Source organism: Myodes glareolus, chromosome X (assembly GCF_982192425.1).
Source record: "Myodes glareolus chromosome X, mMyoGla1.1, whole genome shotgun sequence".
NCBI classification, from domain to species: Eukaryota; Metazoa; Chordata; class Mammalia; order Rodentia; family Cricetidae; genus Myodes; species Myodes glareolus.
Window position 1 is genome coordinate 116,499,595 of NC_142053.1, and position 16,131 is coordinate 116,515,725.

The 16,131-nt window shown below is 41.2% G+C and overlaps 1 protein-coding gene across 5 annotated transcripts in view; it reads left to right on the plus strand.

Annotated features, from left to right (window-relative positions):
- The first annotated feature begins 232 nt into the window (after positions 1-232).
- Cdkl5 (cyclin dependent kinase like 5) overlaps positions 233-16,131 on the plus strand; it is a 185,376-nt gene continuing 169,477 nt past the window's right edge. For 2 of the 5 annotated variants that reach the window (XM_085684849.2, XM_048440681.3), the window contains exon 1: positions 242-353. The gene's annotated coding sequence lies outside the window, so the exon portion shown is untranslated. Of the gene's footprint in view, positions 354-2,854; positions 2,908-10,597; positions 10,712-16,131 lie in introns of all 5 variants that reach the window. The other 3 variants (XM_085684851.2, XM_085684852.2, XM_085684850.2) reach the window with 3 other exon arrangements.

A 16,131-nucleotide genomic window follows, 5' to 3' on the forward strand; every position in this document is an offset into this window, starting at 1 on the left:
TAGCAGAGAACAAGTACAAGAAACTCGCGGTCTAGGATTTCGGGGATTCGAGAACGAGCGGCGTGGGCGGGGCGCGCGAGCCCGAGCCCGAGCACGAGCGCTTTCTCTTCATTGGCGCCTATCAGAAGTAGGCGGGGCCAAGGCGGGACCTAGCGGGATGAGCAGAACTTGTCCATTGGTTCGAATGGGCAGACCGGGGGCGTGGTAAACAGCAAATTAGGCTGCGCGTTCGCTCCGGCAAGAGGGCGGGGCCGGAGGTTTCGATTACTTGTCGCTGCCGCTAGGGAAGGTAAAGCGGTGACGGCTGCCGCGGGAGTGGAGGCTTCCCCAGTAGTGGTGGGGGACTCAGCACGGTGAGTAGTTTTGTCCGCCCGTCAGGTCGTCTCACATTGGCGGTGTGTCTACCAATTTGTCCCTAGAGAGAACCCAGTTGGTCCACTCAAGAGAGTGATAGAAGGGGCACCGGCGCCGGTCCCTCCACAACGGGGCGACGAGCCGAGGGCGTCCCAAGCTGGAGTCTCTCTAGACGACCCACCACGCGTCTCGAGGGGCTTCCCGGTAGGGCTGGGGCTGCGATTTTTTGGAGCTGGGAGACAGAGGGGCTATGCTAGAGGGACAGTGAGTCGAGGCTGGACCCGGCGGAGCTCCCCTCTGCTGCAGGTCTGCGGTGTCCCCACCCCACTATCCCCGTGGCCAGGGCTCTCCGGGGCTTGCAGCGAGGGGAAACCCTTTTGCGCTAGCACTGAAAAGGGCCCCGAACCCCCGCCCAAGTTCCTAAAGAGCCGGGACCCGCCAGCAGCTGCGACTCGTAACCCCGGTCCTTCTGACCTTGGCTGCCCGGGAGGGTGGGCGAGCGCCCTGCCTGCAGCCCCGCAGGTTTCTGCCACCTTCCACGGGACAAGTTTTTCAGGCGTTGCTGTGAAGTTCACGGCTGGCGTGCTGGCAGGGAAGCAGAAATTGACCCCTTCTCAGACCTTCCTACCCTTTGGACCTTAATAGAAATTGAATCCTGGGGTTTGAAACCATCTGCCAAAATGAACAGGTCTTTCTCAAATTGACACGTTTTTTTTCTTTTTCTTTCTTCTTTCTTTTCTTTCTTTTTTCCCTTCTTTCTATCTTTCTTTCTTTCTTCTTCTTCTTCTTTTTTTTTTTTGTGCCCACGTTGGGATAAAAAATAACCTGGGCAGATTTCAGTGTTAAAGCAGATCTTTCTTGAGGGTTTTGTTTTTTCGCTTCACTTGAGTGGTATGGCACAGATGCTTGAATAAGAAAAGCCTGACCTTATATCTCTCCAGACAGACTAGAAGGATGCTGTGATATTTAAATAGTTGCAGATCAGTATTCTGTTAACACAATTTATTTTTAATTGGCTGAAATTTAAGCTGATTTTAGAAAGTATTGACACAGAATAATTTCTTTCCGCGCATCTGATTTAGGCTTGTTTGAATGTAATGGTTATGTAGGCAGTATAAAAGATTACACAAATTAATTTGTCTGAGAGCATTTGAGTGAAAACAGGAGGCATAAATATGTATAGGATATAGGATTAGGGTTTTAGGTAACATCTGCTGGAACACTTCCAGCTAATTTCTTTCTTGCTGTAGGGTTACAGAGAGAGAGAAAAAGAGAAAGAGAGAGAGAGAGAGAGAAAGAGAGAGAGAGAGAGAGAGAGAGAGAGAGAGAGAGAGAGAGAGATTTTTACCGGTGACACTTTGGAATTACAAAATGCATAATATTTGAATGTAAATTCATTTTTAATTCTTTTAAGTATTTTAAAATATTTTCTTAAACTGTGAAGAGGCTATGTTTCCTTATCCCTGTATATCTGGTCTTGAAAGGGAGAGTATGATCTTACATTTAACAACCCAACTAGGATTCATTAATAATAAAAACATAAAAGGCCTCCATCTTCCGAGAAGATGGTATTTGAGTACCTAGGAAGCATTTTCAATTCTTTATTAAAAGTACTATTTTAGGTTGGTGCATTTTTGGCATTGATGCTAGAACGGGAGTAAGGAAGCCTGCAGCAGTATTACCAGTTTGACACCGCCAGTGGGTGTTTCTGTTGACAAATGCAGAGAGGAGAACATTTGGGAAGGAGATTTTTTTTTGGGGGGGTGGGATGGGGTGGGGTAAGGAGGGTAGGTGAGGGGAAAAGGAGCCAGAAGAGAGAAGCTGTAGAATTAACGCTGCCAACATTGTGTGTGCTGGGCATTGCACAAGTACAGGGGAACCTAATTAGGGAGAAAAATACCATTTGGCTGCATTAAAGAATAGAACTCCAAAAGAGGCATACTAAATAAAGTTAACCATTCCAAGAGTGATTAATAACCCGCCATTTCTGAGTACTTGGGAAGAGGGCTTCTCTCTTGAAAAGGGCATCAAATCCTTTTGAGTTGGCTTGCCTTTTAAACATAATCAGTGCAATGGTTCATTTGATAGGTAGAAATAGAAACAGTTTACTGTTCTTATTGTGTTGATTTAGCATAGCCCCTAAGCCTAATTTTTTAAATGAAAATAACTTGATGTTATTTTATAATTAGAAAAATTATTCAGAAATAAAATCCCTTTCACTGGAAGCATTGCTTTTGTCATTGCTCAGTCTTATAATTTATTAAAGATTAGGGACTTCTTAAAGCCCCCCCCCCCCCGTGGTTTTGATTCTTTTCTTGTTTATGCAAGGGTCCTAATTAAATCTACCATTATATGTTCTTGGAGTTATTTAAGTCACAGACATCTACTCTGCTCCCTGGGGTTTTATAAAGGAAAGGTTTCTATTGAGAGAAGTTGCAGGGCCATCTCACATAAATAATAGAAGGTTGACTGATTGCGAATTAAATGTATTCTGTTCCAGATATTCTACAGTTGAGAAGAATCAGACTTTACGAGGCATTTTCTGTTTCAAAGGTGCAGTATTCTTATACTACAAACCTTAACTACAGAGGTGGAGAAATTCCTATCAGTATGCATTTCCCCCAACTTGTTTCTTCACAGTGGCTAAAAACCTATGAGAGATTCTCAGCCACAGTTGAATTATTGGAAATGACAGCAGCTCCTCTTACAGAAAGTTAGCCTTTCAGTAGAATTTGCATTTCAGTTTTCTTAATAATAGGAAGTTGAGGCATAGCTGGGAAATCATCTGGTAGAAAATTTGTAAAGAATCAAGCATGGGAATATTTTCTTACCTGCTTAAAATTTCATCTTTTTCCTTCTTCCATTTTGACAGTTTTGGTGGTTATTTCCTTCATTTTAGTAGAATTTTTAGTGTTTGACTATTTAAAGGTGTGCTAATATAAAATCGCATTTTTTGGCAGTTATTGTGAGAGTATGATACTCCAGTATAACAAATTGATGTCAGATAATAGCATGAGGCATTTACAATGAACAAAGCAATCAACTTGCATGGATCTGAAACAGGAGGGAGATCTTTTATATAATCCTTAACTTTAGTACAAAAGCAGCAAGATTTGAAGTATTTGGTTGTTTTCTGATTAGAAAAGATTTCACTCAGAATCAGATAATTTTGGATCTTAAGGTTTTATTCTTGGCAACATCAAATTCCTTGACAGAGGAGAAGATAAAATGTCAGAGGTTGTCTGGTAATTGTGTCAGTTCGGACAATAATGCCATCAAAAGACAGTATTTAGAGCTGGGGATGTGACTCAGAAGAAGAGTACATGGCCCGGTGTTGGATCCAAGTGGAGTAGGACAATAGTCAGCATTTCAGCTCTCTGTAGAGTATCCACTCTGCTTTCAATCTGAAACTCAACATTGATTTTTTTTTTGATTATTCACACTTTTGGCATTTGGATTTTTTGTTTGTTTGTTTTTAGATAGGGTCTCATTTTTAGTCCAGGTTGGCTTAGAACTAACTCACTATGTATTCCAGGCTGGCCTGGAACTTGTAGCAATACCCTGCCTCAGCTTCCTGGGTGCTGGAATTGCTGGCATGAGCTACTATGTTTGATCTAGATTTAATTTTTTATATTTTTGAGAATTTTTTCTTTATATGGGGCAGTGAATGTGTCAGTGAATTACTCAAAGATTGGGTCTCATTTCTGTTAGAGTTTATACATTTCTTAATTCGGAGATAGGAATTTGGGAGGCAGTTCTGTCTGTGGATATGAAAACCGGGACCAAGGACTTTCAATCTTAAAGAGATGTTTATCAGTTAAACATTTCAGATTTGGGGATTAACAGAAAATTATTTATTGGGTTAAATGGACCAGGCTCTTGGAAATTTGTTAACACTTCAAATTAAGGTTTTTACATAAAGACATTTGTTTTGGGGGGTCGTTCTCATCAGAGTCAAGTTTGGGGTGCAGTCTTTGTTTTGTATAGTCTGCTCTATAATTCTCACAGTGCTATGCCTATTGAACCTTTCTGCATACCAGATGCTGTGGCAAATTATTTATTCACACACATGCACGTGTGCTCACAGCCTTTCTCCAAGGTAGATATTTTCCTTATTTCTCATGTACATGTCAGACGGGGCGCAAAAATAATTTGCACATATTAGCTAGCTAGTCAGCAGAAGAGGCAAAATTGCCATCCAAACCGGTCTGACTTGAAATTGTACTTTCCCAAGCCCTGTTTTCTGCTTCTCTATAAGAGTGTGGTTCCTAAAGCCTGTTTTGAGTTCATTCTTTATGTTGTGCCTGGGGAGTCCTGGATGTATAAATTTGTTTTCTGGGTTTGATGGGCCTCATTGGCAAGGATGCCTGGTGTTTTGTCACGTAGGGGACTGGATCTATCAAAGCTGCTGGTTAGGACAACCGTAAGTATCGGGTTTTTGCAACACAGCCTCATTGGTTTGATTCCTTCATAAATGAAAGTCGTATATGTAATTATATATGTCCAAAATGAGATAATTGTTTCAGTTAAACACTGGGTGCTTCATGTTTATGCATATTCATTGTAGCTTTTCACTGTCTGATTAAATTTACTATACTAATAAAGGCTTTGAGGATACCCACTGAATTCAGTTTTGTCTTTATGTGTATGTGTTGCTAGGGATTGAACCCAGGGTATTGCACATTCTAAGCAAGTACTCTACAACTAGCTGTAATCCTAGTAGTATCCTCCCAGTCTCCCTTTCCTTCCCCAGTGCAGGTTCCCAGTAAGTTACCCAGGTGATCCTTGCAGTCACCCTTTGTATCCCAGGCAGAACTTGACCAATCTTTTCTTGCCTTGATGCAGAATTCTGCCCATAGCTGCAATTACAGGCTCGAACCACCAGAGGCCTGGCTAGATGTACTTTTGAAGTGGCAGCTGTTAGAATTTACAAATGTACATCTTTTTAGGAATTATAATGACTTAAAGTAAAATAAAATTGAGAGGTAAAGTTTAAAGAGGTGCATTATTCTTGTTTAACTTTTTTTATTTATGTGTATGTGTCTGTGGATATCCAAGAGGCCAGAAGAAGGTTTCCAGATCTCTGGAGCTAGAGTTAGAGGAAGTTTGGAATTGGCTGAACTGCCTGATATGGTGCTGGGAACTGAACTCTGGTCCTCTGGAAGAACAGAGCAGCAAGCCCTTCCAACCACTGAGCCATCTTTCTGGGCCCTTATTCTTGTTTCTTTTTTCTTTTTCCTTTTTTTTTTCCTGAGACAGGGTTTCCCTGTGTAACAGTTCTGGCTGATGTGAAACTCTCTCAGTATACCCTGCCAGCCTTGAACTCACAGAGATCCACAAGCCTCTGCCTTCTGAATGCTGGGGTTAAAGGCATGCGCCATCACTCCTGGAGTAATTCTTGTTCCTTAATAAAAAAAAAACCAATAGTAAACAGATATTGAACTCTAATGAAATCTTTTCTGTTGAAAATAGAATTTTGGGCCTGAGATGTAGCAATTTCGGTAGAATTCTTGCCAGATTTTCCAAAAGTGCTAGGTTGGATCCCCAGCACCACGTAAACAGGAGGTGGTGGCATAGATCTGTATTCTCTAGCTTTCAGGAAGCTCCAAGTTCTAACCCTCCATAAACTGTGCATGGTGGCATATGCCTGTAATCCCAGGACTTGGGAAACATGCACATTAAATCATCAAGGTCCTTAGCTACATAGTGAGTTTAAAACCAGCCATATGACCTTTTTAAAAGGTAGTTTTAGTTTTTTTGGGTTTTTTTGAAAGATTTATTTATTATGTATACAATATTCCTCTTGCATGTATACCTCCATGCCAGAAGAGGGCACCATATCTCATTACAGATGGTTTTGAGCCATCATGTGGCTGCTGGGAATTGAACTCAGGACCTCTGGAAGAGCAGCCAGTGCGCCCAACCTCTGAACCACCTCTCCATCCCTAACAGATAGTTTTTTTACTTAAAACTTTGTGGTGGTGATAATAGTGGTGATGATGATGAGGAAGAGGATTATTGATGATGGTGATTTTTCTTTACATTTTTATTACATTTATTTAATGGGGGGGAGTAGGTAGTCATACACATTCCATGGCATTTGTGTGTAGGTTGAAGGAAACTTGGCAGGAGTCTCTTTTCTACTTGTACCATGTAGGCCCCAGGAATTGAACTCAGGTGGTCAGGCTTGGTGGCCAGTACCTTCATGGGCTGAGCCATCTCACCAGCTACATTATTTTTAAATCAAGACCCATCAATCATTATGAGAGCCAAATTGTTGAAGCGTAGTTTCAAAGAATAGTTAGAGGTTCATGTGAAAGAATAAAACATGCCATCTTTGTTTTTCAGTTGATAAAAATCACTTTTGTCATTTAGAGATGAATATTATAGAGTCTCAGGACCAGAAATCTGCTTGGCCAAAGCAAAGGGATGTTGTGCATACATGGAGCCTTGACTTTTTTTTTTTTTTTTGATTTCTCTACAGAGTACAGCTTTCCAACATACAGTTTAACACTTTTGTTTTTGGAAGGCAGACTTTTTCTGTGTAACTCTGGCTATCCTAGAACTATCTCTGTCGACCAGGCTGACCTTGAACTCACAGAGGTGCATCTGCCTCTGTCTCCCAAGTGCTGGAATTAAGGGCATGAACAACCACCCCAGCAAATTTGTCTCCTGTAAAAGTATGCTAGTAAACATTTTAAAACCAACTCTCCTTCAAATATGGTTTTTGTAACCTCATTTACCTGCTTCAATGTCACCAGACACCAGTAACCTCTTAAAGATACCTTCAAAACATAACTTCTTACACATCACAATTCTTGTGTTTCAGTTGTAAATTTTTATTACATTTATTTATTTCGTGTGTGTGTGTGTTTCTGTGTATTTGTGAATATGTGAACATGCATGTGAAGGTCAGAGGACAACCTTCAGCAATCATTTCACTCCTCCACTGTGTGGGTCTTGGGGATTGAATTCATTAGGCTTAGTGGCAAATACCTTTACCTACTGAGCCACCTGTCAGACCTTTTTCTAGTTTTTGCCCAAGCATGATCCTTAGTAGACTATGAAGGACCATATTATAAATGGCACAAGTTGCCTTGTGTTTGTGGTTTTATTTTATTAATGATTTTTTGAGATAGGATATCATGTAGTCCAGGCTGGATACTAAATCTCTATGTAGCCAAAGCTGGCCTTCAATTCTTTTTCTTCTGGGTGCTGGGATTACAGATGTGCACCACCCTATTTATGTGGTGCTGGGGATCAAATCTTGGGTCTCAACAAGCTGGGGAAGCATTCTACCTGCTAATGAATAAAATAACATTGTTCTTAGTGGTAATATTAGAGATACATAGAAAATAAATTGGGGGAAATCGTACAGTTATTGTATAAAGAAAAATCATTTTCGGATTATAAGATATATGGGCAAAATAATTGGTTTTCTTGATACTGAGCAGTGATATTGTTGAGTTTACCATTTGAGATCTTGAGCTCCGATTGTCCTTGACAGATCGTCTCTGCTGTGCTTGCTGTAGCGCAGCCATCATTGTATTCAGATACACAAACATTTTCTACTTTCTGCGTTGCTCCACACTGGGTCGTGGTGGAATTTAGACATGGTTTTCTTACTTGCATCATTGTCTTCTCAGTTATCATTTATGTGAACTGGAGAGTAAAGCCAGGTTGGGAGCATCGATTATGGTAAAATTGTACAGCATGGCTACCTTCGGCCACATTGTGAGGTACTGGTTTTTGCGTAGTGTGTTGATGTAGGTGGGGACTGCTCGTGGGATAGTTTATATGTTATCTTTTGCGTACCCATAATAAAGAGTAATGGTTTGGTTGAAAGTATTTAGAAAATGGTGTCTAAGTTTTAAATAAACAGTTCTTGTGGGAAAGTGACCCTCAGAAGTGCTAGGCAGGTAAATCAGTAACTCTGTATGGTAGGTTGTGTCTGGATTTGAAATAATATATTAGACAAACAATGCTGGCCTGGTATTAATAGCCTACTGTCAGTTCAGTCATAACTGGTTTGAAATAGTATTGATTTTTGTTTTTGACAGTTATGAATATGTTTCTTTTTGATATCTAATATCAAATAGTAACATGTGAAGTGAATTCTGGAAATAACTTGTTTTATGTTTTGTATGTGTGTGTATGGGGGTTTCTAGGTGTGCCCTGTTTATACGGTGGCTGCAGAATCCAGAAGAGGGCATCAGATCCTCTAGAACTGGAGTTGCAAGCAGCTGTGAGTCATCTAATATAGGTGCTGGAAAAGGACCCTGGGTCCTCTGCAGGAGCATCAACAAGTGTTCTTAACTGCTGAGCCAATTCTCCAGCTGTGCAATAGATTTAGATAACTAGTGATTTTTGAGAGCAAGAAAACAGGTTTCTGGGAGCTAATAAAATATAGATGAACATGTTTTAAAATTATTTATTCTTGAAATATATATGTATATATATTACTTTTCAATTTTGTGTGTGTGTGTGTATCAGTACATGAATATAGATGCCCGAAAAAGCCAGAGGAATTGGTTTCCTAGGGCTAGAATGTAGGTGCTGGGAATTGAACCCATGTTCTGTGCAAGAGCAGCACTGCCTCTTAACCACGAAGCTATCTCTCCAGCCCTTATTTATTTATCAATACATAAATATTTATAAAGATTCTGCGTGACTGTGTGTATGCATGCACATCAAATGTGTAGAGGTCAAGGAGCAGTTTCCCGGGGTTGGTTCCTCACTCTACTGTGTGGGTTTTGGAGATTGAACTCAGGTTGTTAGGCTTGGTGGAAAGCACTTAGACAGGCTGAGCCATCTCACTGGCCCACTTAAGAAAAAAAAAAGATTGCCTGAAATTATTTTAGGTAAGTTGCAGTTACAGATCTTTGTATTGTGCCTAAAGGTTAGATCCTTGGCAAAGTGAAGTTAAGTTACAGTAATCAGATTAGACATACAGGAAGATATGGCAGATAAAAATGGTGATAAATGGAGCTAGGGAGATGGTCAGTTGGTAAAATACTTGCCATACAGGCATGAGAATCTGAGATCAGTCTCTAGCAAAAAAAAAAAAAAAATGAGTTTTTTTTTTAATGAACTCAATTGTAGTTTCTAGAGGGTTTTTTGGTGTGATAATGCTGTCTGTTCCCATTCATTCATTCATTCATTCATTCATTCATTTTTACTGTATAAGGTCTTTTGGTTTCCAATTTTGTTTTTATGGGTTTTCAAATGTGTGTGACTTTGTGTGTTACTTGTGATTTTTTTCTTTGGCTTCTTTTCTGTTTGTTTTTGCCCTAATCTGGTTTTTATTTTGTTTTATTATTATTATTAGATGTTTGTTTTCTAATGAGAGAAAGGTATGGAGTTGAGTGGTAGGGAGGTAGGGGGGATCTGGGAGGAGCTCAGGGAGAGGAGACTGTAATCAGAATATATTATATGGCCGGGTGGTGGTGGTGCACACCTTTAATCCCAGCACTCAGAAGGCAGAGGCAGATGGATCTCTGAGTTTGAGGCCAGCCTGGTCTACAGAGCTAGTTCCAGGACAGCTAGGGCTGTTACAGAGAGAAACCCTGTCTCGAAAAGAAAAAAAAGAAGAATATATTGTATGAAAAAAATCTATTTTCAATTAAAAATATAAATTTAATGAAGAACTTAGAGTAGTGTTGGGGTAGAGACAGGTTGATCCCAGATGTTTTTGGCCAGCTAGTCTAGTTGAATCAATGATCTCCTAATTCAATGAAAGACTTTTCTCATAAAGTCCCGAATGGTAAAGAAAATCACCAGATTTCGACCTCTGGCTTCCATACATATGTGAACACTGAAGTGAACACATGTATACACAAGAACATGTACATATGCATATCCCCTACCAAAATGGTGACAGATGAGAGCTGAAGAAAACTTGTTGGATTGGATTTGCCCAATTACCCTGACATTGGTTAAGTAGACTCTTTCAGAGATTGGTCAGTTGATTCAGATGTAACATACCCTAGAATTTACCCACAATTCCCAGAAACTACCCTGCTTTCTCAGCTTCTTGTGGGACATATAGATTTAATTGCTAGTCATTATTAGTAATAATATCACAACTGGATTCAAAATTAAAGTCGCACAATCCACACATGAAAAGGGTTTTCTTTAGAAATAGAGCTGGAGTTTATTTAAAGGAATGTAAAAGAAGATATATTTTTATGTGTGTGGTTATTTTGTTTACTGATATGTCTGTGCATCACATGCATGCTGGTAGAGACCAGAAAACGGCAGCAGATCCCCTGCAGCTGGAGTTCCAGATTTGCACCCAGGTCTTCTGGAAGAACAGCCAGTGCTCTTAATCGCTCAGCCATCTCTGCAGCCTCCAAAGGTATTTTTAAGCATAGACTTAAGTGTGGTGGTGGTGGTGGGTGGCGGGTGTCTAGGGAGTGCTTAACAGAAAGGCACTCATGGAAAAAAATAAGATATGTACCAGTGAGGGTCTTGGCTTCTCAAGGGAGCGTCGCTGAAAAGACTGATCCTAATTGTGCTTATTGAAATTGATTGAGGTAAACAAAAGTTAATTTTGTGCAAATTGGTATTTCATACTACTTCAGTTGTTCGTAAAATAACCTATCTTACATCCTGAAGTCTGTCTTTGCTTCATTTAACAAATGCTTAATGAGCACCCACAGTGCCCCTGCCCTCTAATTAAGTGTTTCGTCTTGAGCTGGAGACAGAGGTGTGAAGAAGTCACCTATAGGAACACATAGCATGGGTAAGGTGGACAGTCTATTCTGAGAGTTGCTAGGAAGGCCACTCTGAGGTGACTTTTAAGTGAGTTTAACGATAAGAAGGATTATTAATTGGGGGACTAGTTTTCCAGAAGAGTAGGTGCAAATACCCTGAGGCACAGTGAGAGACTTTGAGGCTCTTGAAAAACAAGGTCTTTGAATCCTAGCTTGTTATGTGCATATGTATGGAAATAAATGGATAAATGGGTAAAACTAGAAAGGAGACCTGGCAAGGTAAAAAGGTGCTGATGAGGGGGTAGTAAAGGGGGTAGTGAAGGGGGTAGTGAAGGAGGTAGTGAAGGGGGTAGTGAAGGGCAAAAGGACACATGTGACCTGACAGCTGAAAGGAGACGGTGGGGTGGGGGAGGGGATGTAGAAAGAGGGTGAGAAGGAGAAGGGGAGACGGGGGAAGAGAATATACTAAAAAGACTGTATTGCTTGAAAATACCATAAAATGAGGGGCTGGAGAGATGGCTCAGTGGTTAAGAGTACATAGCACTCCAGTTCAGTTCCTAACACTGATGTCAGGTGACTCCAAACAGCCTGTAACGCTAGCTCCAGGGGATCCCATTCCTTCTTCTGGAATCCTGGGCACTCATGTACACATGCCCCCATGTATGTAATTAAAATAAAATTTAAAACATCTCAAAGGAAAGCAACATAATGATATCTAATGCCCTTGCATGCTAATTTTTTGTTTTATTTATTTTATATGTATGTTTGTTTTTGCATGTATGTGCACCACATTCGTGCCTGGTGCCAGAAGAGAGCTTCAGATTCCCCGAATCTGGAGTTACAGATGGTTGTGAGACACCATACTAGGAAGGAATCCAGGTCCTTTGCAAGATCAACAGAGGGCCTTAACTGTTTGGCCATCTTTCCAGCCTATTTTTATGCTAATTAAAGGTAATTTTGAAAGGAAGAATTCTAGCCAGGTGCACCCCTTTAATCCCAGCACCAGGGAAGGCAGTGGCAGGTGGGTCTCTGTGAGTTTGTGGTCAGTCTGGTCTACAGAGTGAGTTCCAGGACAGCCAGGACTGTTACACACAGAGAAACCCTGTCTCAACCCCCTTTCACCCCCCAAAATGAAGAATTCTAAGATGGCTAGAAAGGAGAAAAGCCAAAGCTTAAGTAGGCAGAGGTGAGACCTTGAAGATTTTAGTCGTTCCGCTCCTCCTGCCCTGTCTCCTGGGAAACTATTGAAGTTTAAGCAGGGGTGTGATGTGAAATGCAGGGCTGCCAAAAGCCCAGAATTTCAGCTCAATGGAGTCTTAGCAGTTTGTCAAAAAGGTCATAATCTCTGCAAGGTAAAATATTCTTCTCATCTCATTAAAACTTTTGCAACTGCTTCCTTGATTGATTGTCATCTGTGGTACTCTTTTCCTTGTTTTTTTAGAAACTACCTTTACTTTCCTTCCTCACCATGCTGTTAACCTTATATAGGAATGTCGTTTCTATTTATAACTGAATTAAAATATTTTTTTTTTAACAGTTTCCTCTCTCCCTTGTTTAAACTTAAAACTCTCCTGGTTCTCCTTCATCCCATTTATCTGCTGAAGATATTTAATGTCTTAATGAAGCATTTTTATTAAATACCAACATTAAATTAGAATTCTTTTGTCTTTCCAAATACAACGTCTTGGATCTGGCTTAATATTTCTCAACACGTATGCTGTTTTTTTTTTCCTAGTTCATGTTTTTTTAATGCACTTATAGTGTCTTTAGGTAATTTTGTTCATGTTGTTTAAGGGCATCTGACTTCAGAAGAATACCATTTCAAACCTGGTTCCTTTGTGACCTTGTCTTTTCTATTAAACTCTTCTGTGCCAGACTTTTATTCTTCTTTACTTTCTGTGTGTATACATCTGTGTAAGTATGTGATGTAAGCCAGAGGAGAATTTCTGGCATCCTGCTTTATCACTCTCTACCTTAACCATGGCTGGCCAGCACCCCTGATCCAGTCTTCTTATCTATGATCTCAGATCCCCACCCAGCAGCAGTGAAGTTAGGGACAAGAAGGGTTACCTCTGGCCTTTTTACAGGGATGCTGGGAATCTGAACTTAGGCCATCCCCCAGGTCCATGTTGTTATGATTATGCTGGCCTTCCCAGTCAGTACACTGTCCCTTTAAAAGACAGGCTCCACCAACTCCTAATCTCTCCCTTCTGCAGAGGCAGGCTGGTCTAGGCTCTCTCTTCCCTGCTCTTGTTCTGAAGAGGCTGCTCTCTGCCTCTCCCTCCCCTCTCCTCTCTCTTCTCTCTCCTTCTTTCTCTCTGTCCTTCTCTCTTCCTCTTCCTCTGTCTCTATCTCTGCCTCTCCAGCTCTCCCTTCCTCCCTATACTCTAAATAAAACTTCATACTCTCTGTATGGCACATTCTGTGTCTCGCAGAGTCTCCCACCCTCCATGGGGCCACGGGTCATTCGCACTGTATCGTTCATTGGTGCCATATAACACGTGTCCGACTTTATGTGTTCAGGTTAGTTTAGGCAGGCACAAGCTCTGTAGAGGTACTATGTTGAGTATCCTGATTTATTCCATTCGCCTACAGTAAGCATCCTAACATGTTTAGGAGATGTTTTTTGAGACAAAGTCTCAAGTAGCCTTGCTTTTAGCAGAAGATGACTTTGAGCTACAGGAATGTACTGCTATGCCCGACATTTTTTTTTTTAAAGGATATCTTCAGCCATGCAAAAAATTTTGTTTGCCTTGCTGACTGCATAAGGTTCAGGTCTTCCTTAGTTTAGAATTGTTAGCTCCTTTATGTATTGAATGGTGTTATTGCCCCCTTCCCCCTTCTACATATGCAAAGAATAACCACAGCATAATCACCTCCTCCTAGGATTTCCTTTGCAACCTACATTTCAATGTAGCCTTAAACTTAGCTTACTTTTGGCGTGAGTTCTTAGACTTTATTGAACTGTCTTATACCTGCTCAGTCTGCCTGCCTGCCTTCCCTCCCACGTTGATTGGTGGCCCTCCCTTGCTCCTTTTCTTGGTGGTGTTGAAGAGCTGGAAAATGGTTTATGTCATTTTTTTCCAGTTTCGTTCAGCCCACGGCATGTACTTGAAAATAATTGCCTCTTTTCCAAATTAAGGGCATGAAACCAATGTTTTTGTCCCAGTGGTTTCTCTAGTCTCCAGAATTAATATCCTTGATTTAGAGGTGTGTTTTGAAGTCTCTCTATGTGCTGGGTTGGTAAAAGAAATGGAGATTTTCTTGGATGACCTTATGCTAGAGTAACAGTTTGAGTATTTTAATGTCATTGTTCTTGTTCGGGCAACTGAGGGAGTGTTGACATCAATCTAAGCAATGGTGACGTTCTGTAAGCCAGCAGGAGAGGCCAGATGCAGTGACCAAAGCACTGGGTTACAGCACATTCAAATGGAAAGGCAGGGTACAAGTGGCCTAGGCAGACTTAAGGCAAAATAAATAAGGGACAAAGTGGTTTGAGAGTGGGTGCAAAGAATCTTAAGAGAGGCCCAGAAAATGTCAAGTAAAAGGAATGGGCCTTAAGAGGTTATATTCACGACATGGATCTACAAATAGATCTGTAAACCTGGGAGAATTGCAAAAACAGCACCAAAGATGGCAGTTCATGTATTGCAGGCCTGACATTGTCCTAGGATTTGGGTTTTCTTTCAGTTGTGGCTCGGGAATATATGCATATTAAAACTAGTAGTTTAAATAGTGGTGCATCTTCGGGAGGTGGACAAACCCATGGTATGTGTTTTGAGCTGTGAACTCTGGTGGCATAGTGTGGTCTCTGCATGTGGCACATAGGAAATGCTCCAGAGACATTTCTTCTGTGAATGATGATGCTTTTCTGACCTCTCCCATCCTCTCATGCCAGGACCACCTTGGTCGCTGGCTTCTCTGTATTAGGTACCTATCTAGTGACTGTTCCTTTCTGTTCCCCCTGTAGAAATGCCTGATTAGTTATCTGTCTATGGGCATGATTGTGCCATCCTTGGCCCCATGTGTTGGTACATGAGTAGGTGCCAACGGCTCCCTATGGGGTGCTGCAAACTTTTCCACCTGTGTTTATAGTACAGCGTATGGAAAGGCCAAAGCTGATAACTGTAAGAGTGACGTTTAAGAAGTTGTTCATGATTTATTATACTAGTTCATGTAATTGCAGAGCCCTCCTCATTCATAATAAATTTTCTCCGACCCCATCTCTCTCCCTCCTTCCTTCTCCCCCTTCCTCCCCTTTACCATCAAACAAAGCTGGCATTTGTTGAACATATCGCTTATTTATCATGTGTCTTCACACACTTCTAGGCTACTACTTAGGCCTTATAGACTGGCAAACTAGTTTGATGTCTTACCACACTGAGGTAAAATATTGTTACATAAAACCACTCTGAGGCTAGGCGGTGGTGGAGCACGTTTTTAATTACAGCACTCAGGAGGCAGAGTTACGCGGATCTAGAAGCAGGTCAGCCTGGTCTACAGAGCTAGTTCCAGCTAGGGCTGTTACACAAAGAAACCCTGTCTCGGAATGGGGTTGGGGAGGGGGCCGGGGGGAGCCATCACTATAGGAATGTAGTGACTTAACCAAAAAATTAATTTGCTATGATATAAATTAGATGGATTTCTGCCATGCTTTACCAGAAAATGTGCACCCCAGCCTCTCTTGCTGGGGTATAGGCTTGTGACATAGCTAAGTCACTAGTAAGTTACACAGTGGAGACTTGGATGCAGAGTGAGCGTTGTATAATGGTGATCACTGTACAGCAAATTAATAACCTGTAAATCATGTTGATGGAGAACTTTTCCTTTAAAGAAATGCTAATTTTTTAATTTTTGTGTATGCATGCGTGCCTGTGTGAGTTTTTGTGTATCTTGTACATACAGGAGCCCATGGAGGCCATCAGAAAGTGCCAGATCAATTCGGAGCTAGGCCTCCAGGCAATTAGGAACTGTCACGTGGGTCCTGGGAATCCAGCCCAGGTGATTTCCAAGAGCAGGAAGTGCTCTTGGAACCACTGAGCTATCTCTACAGCCTCGGGCT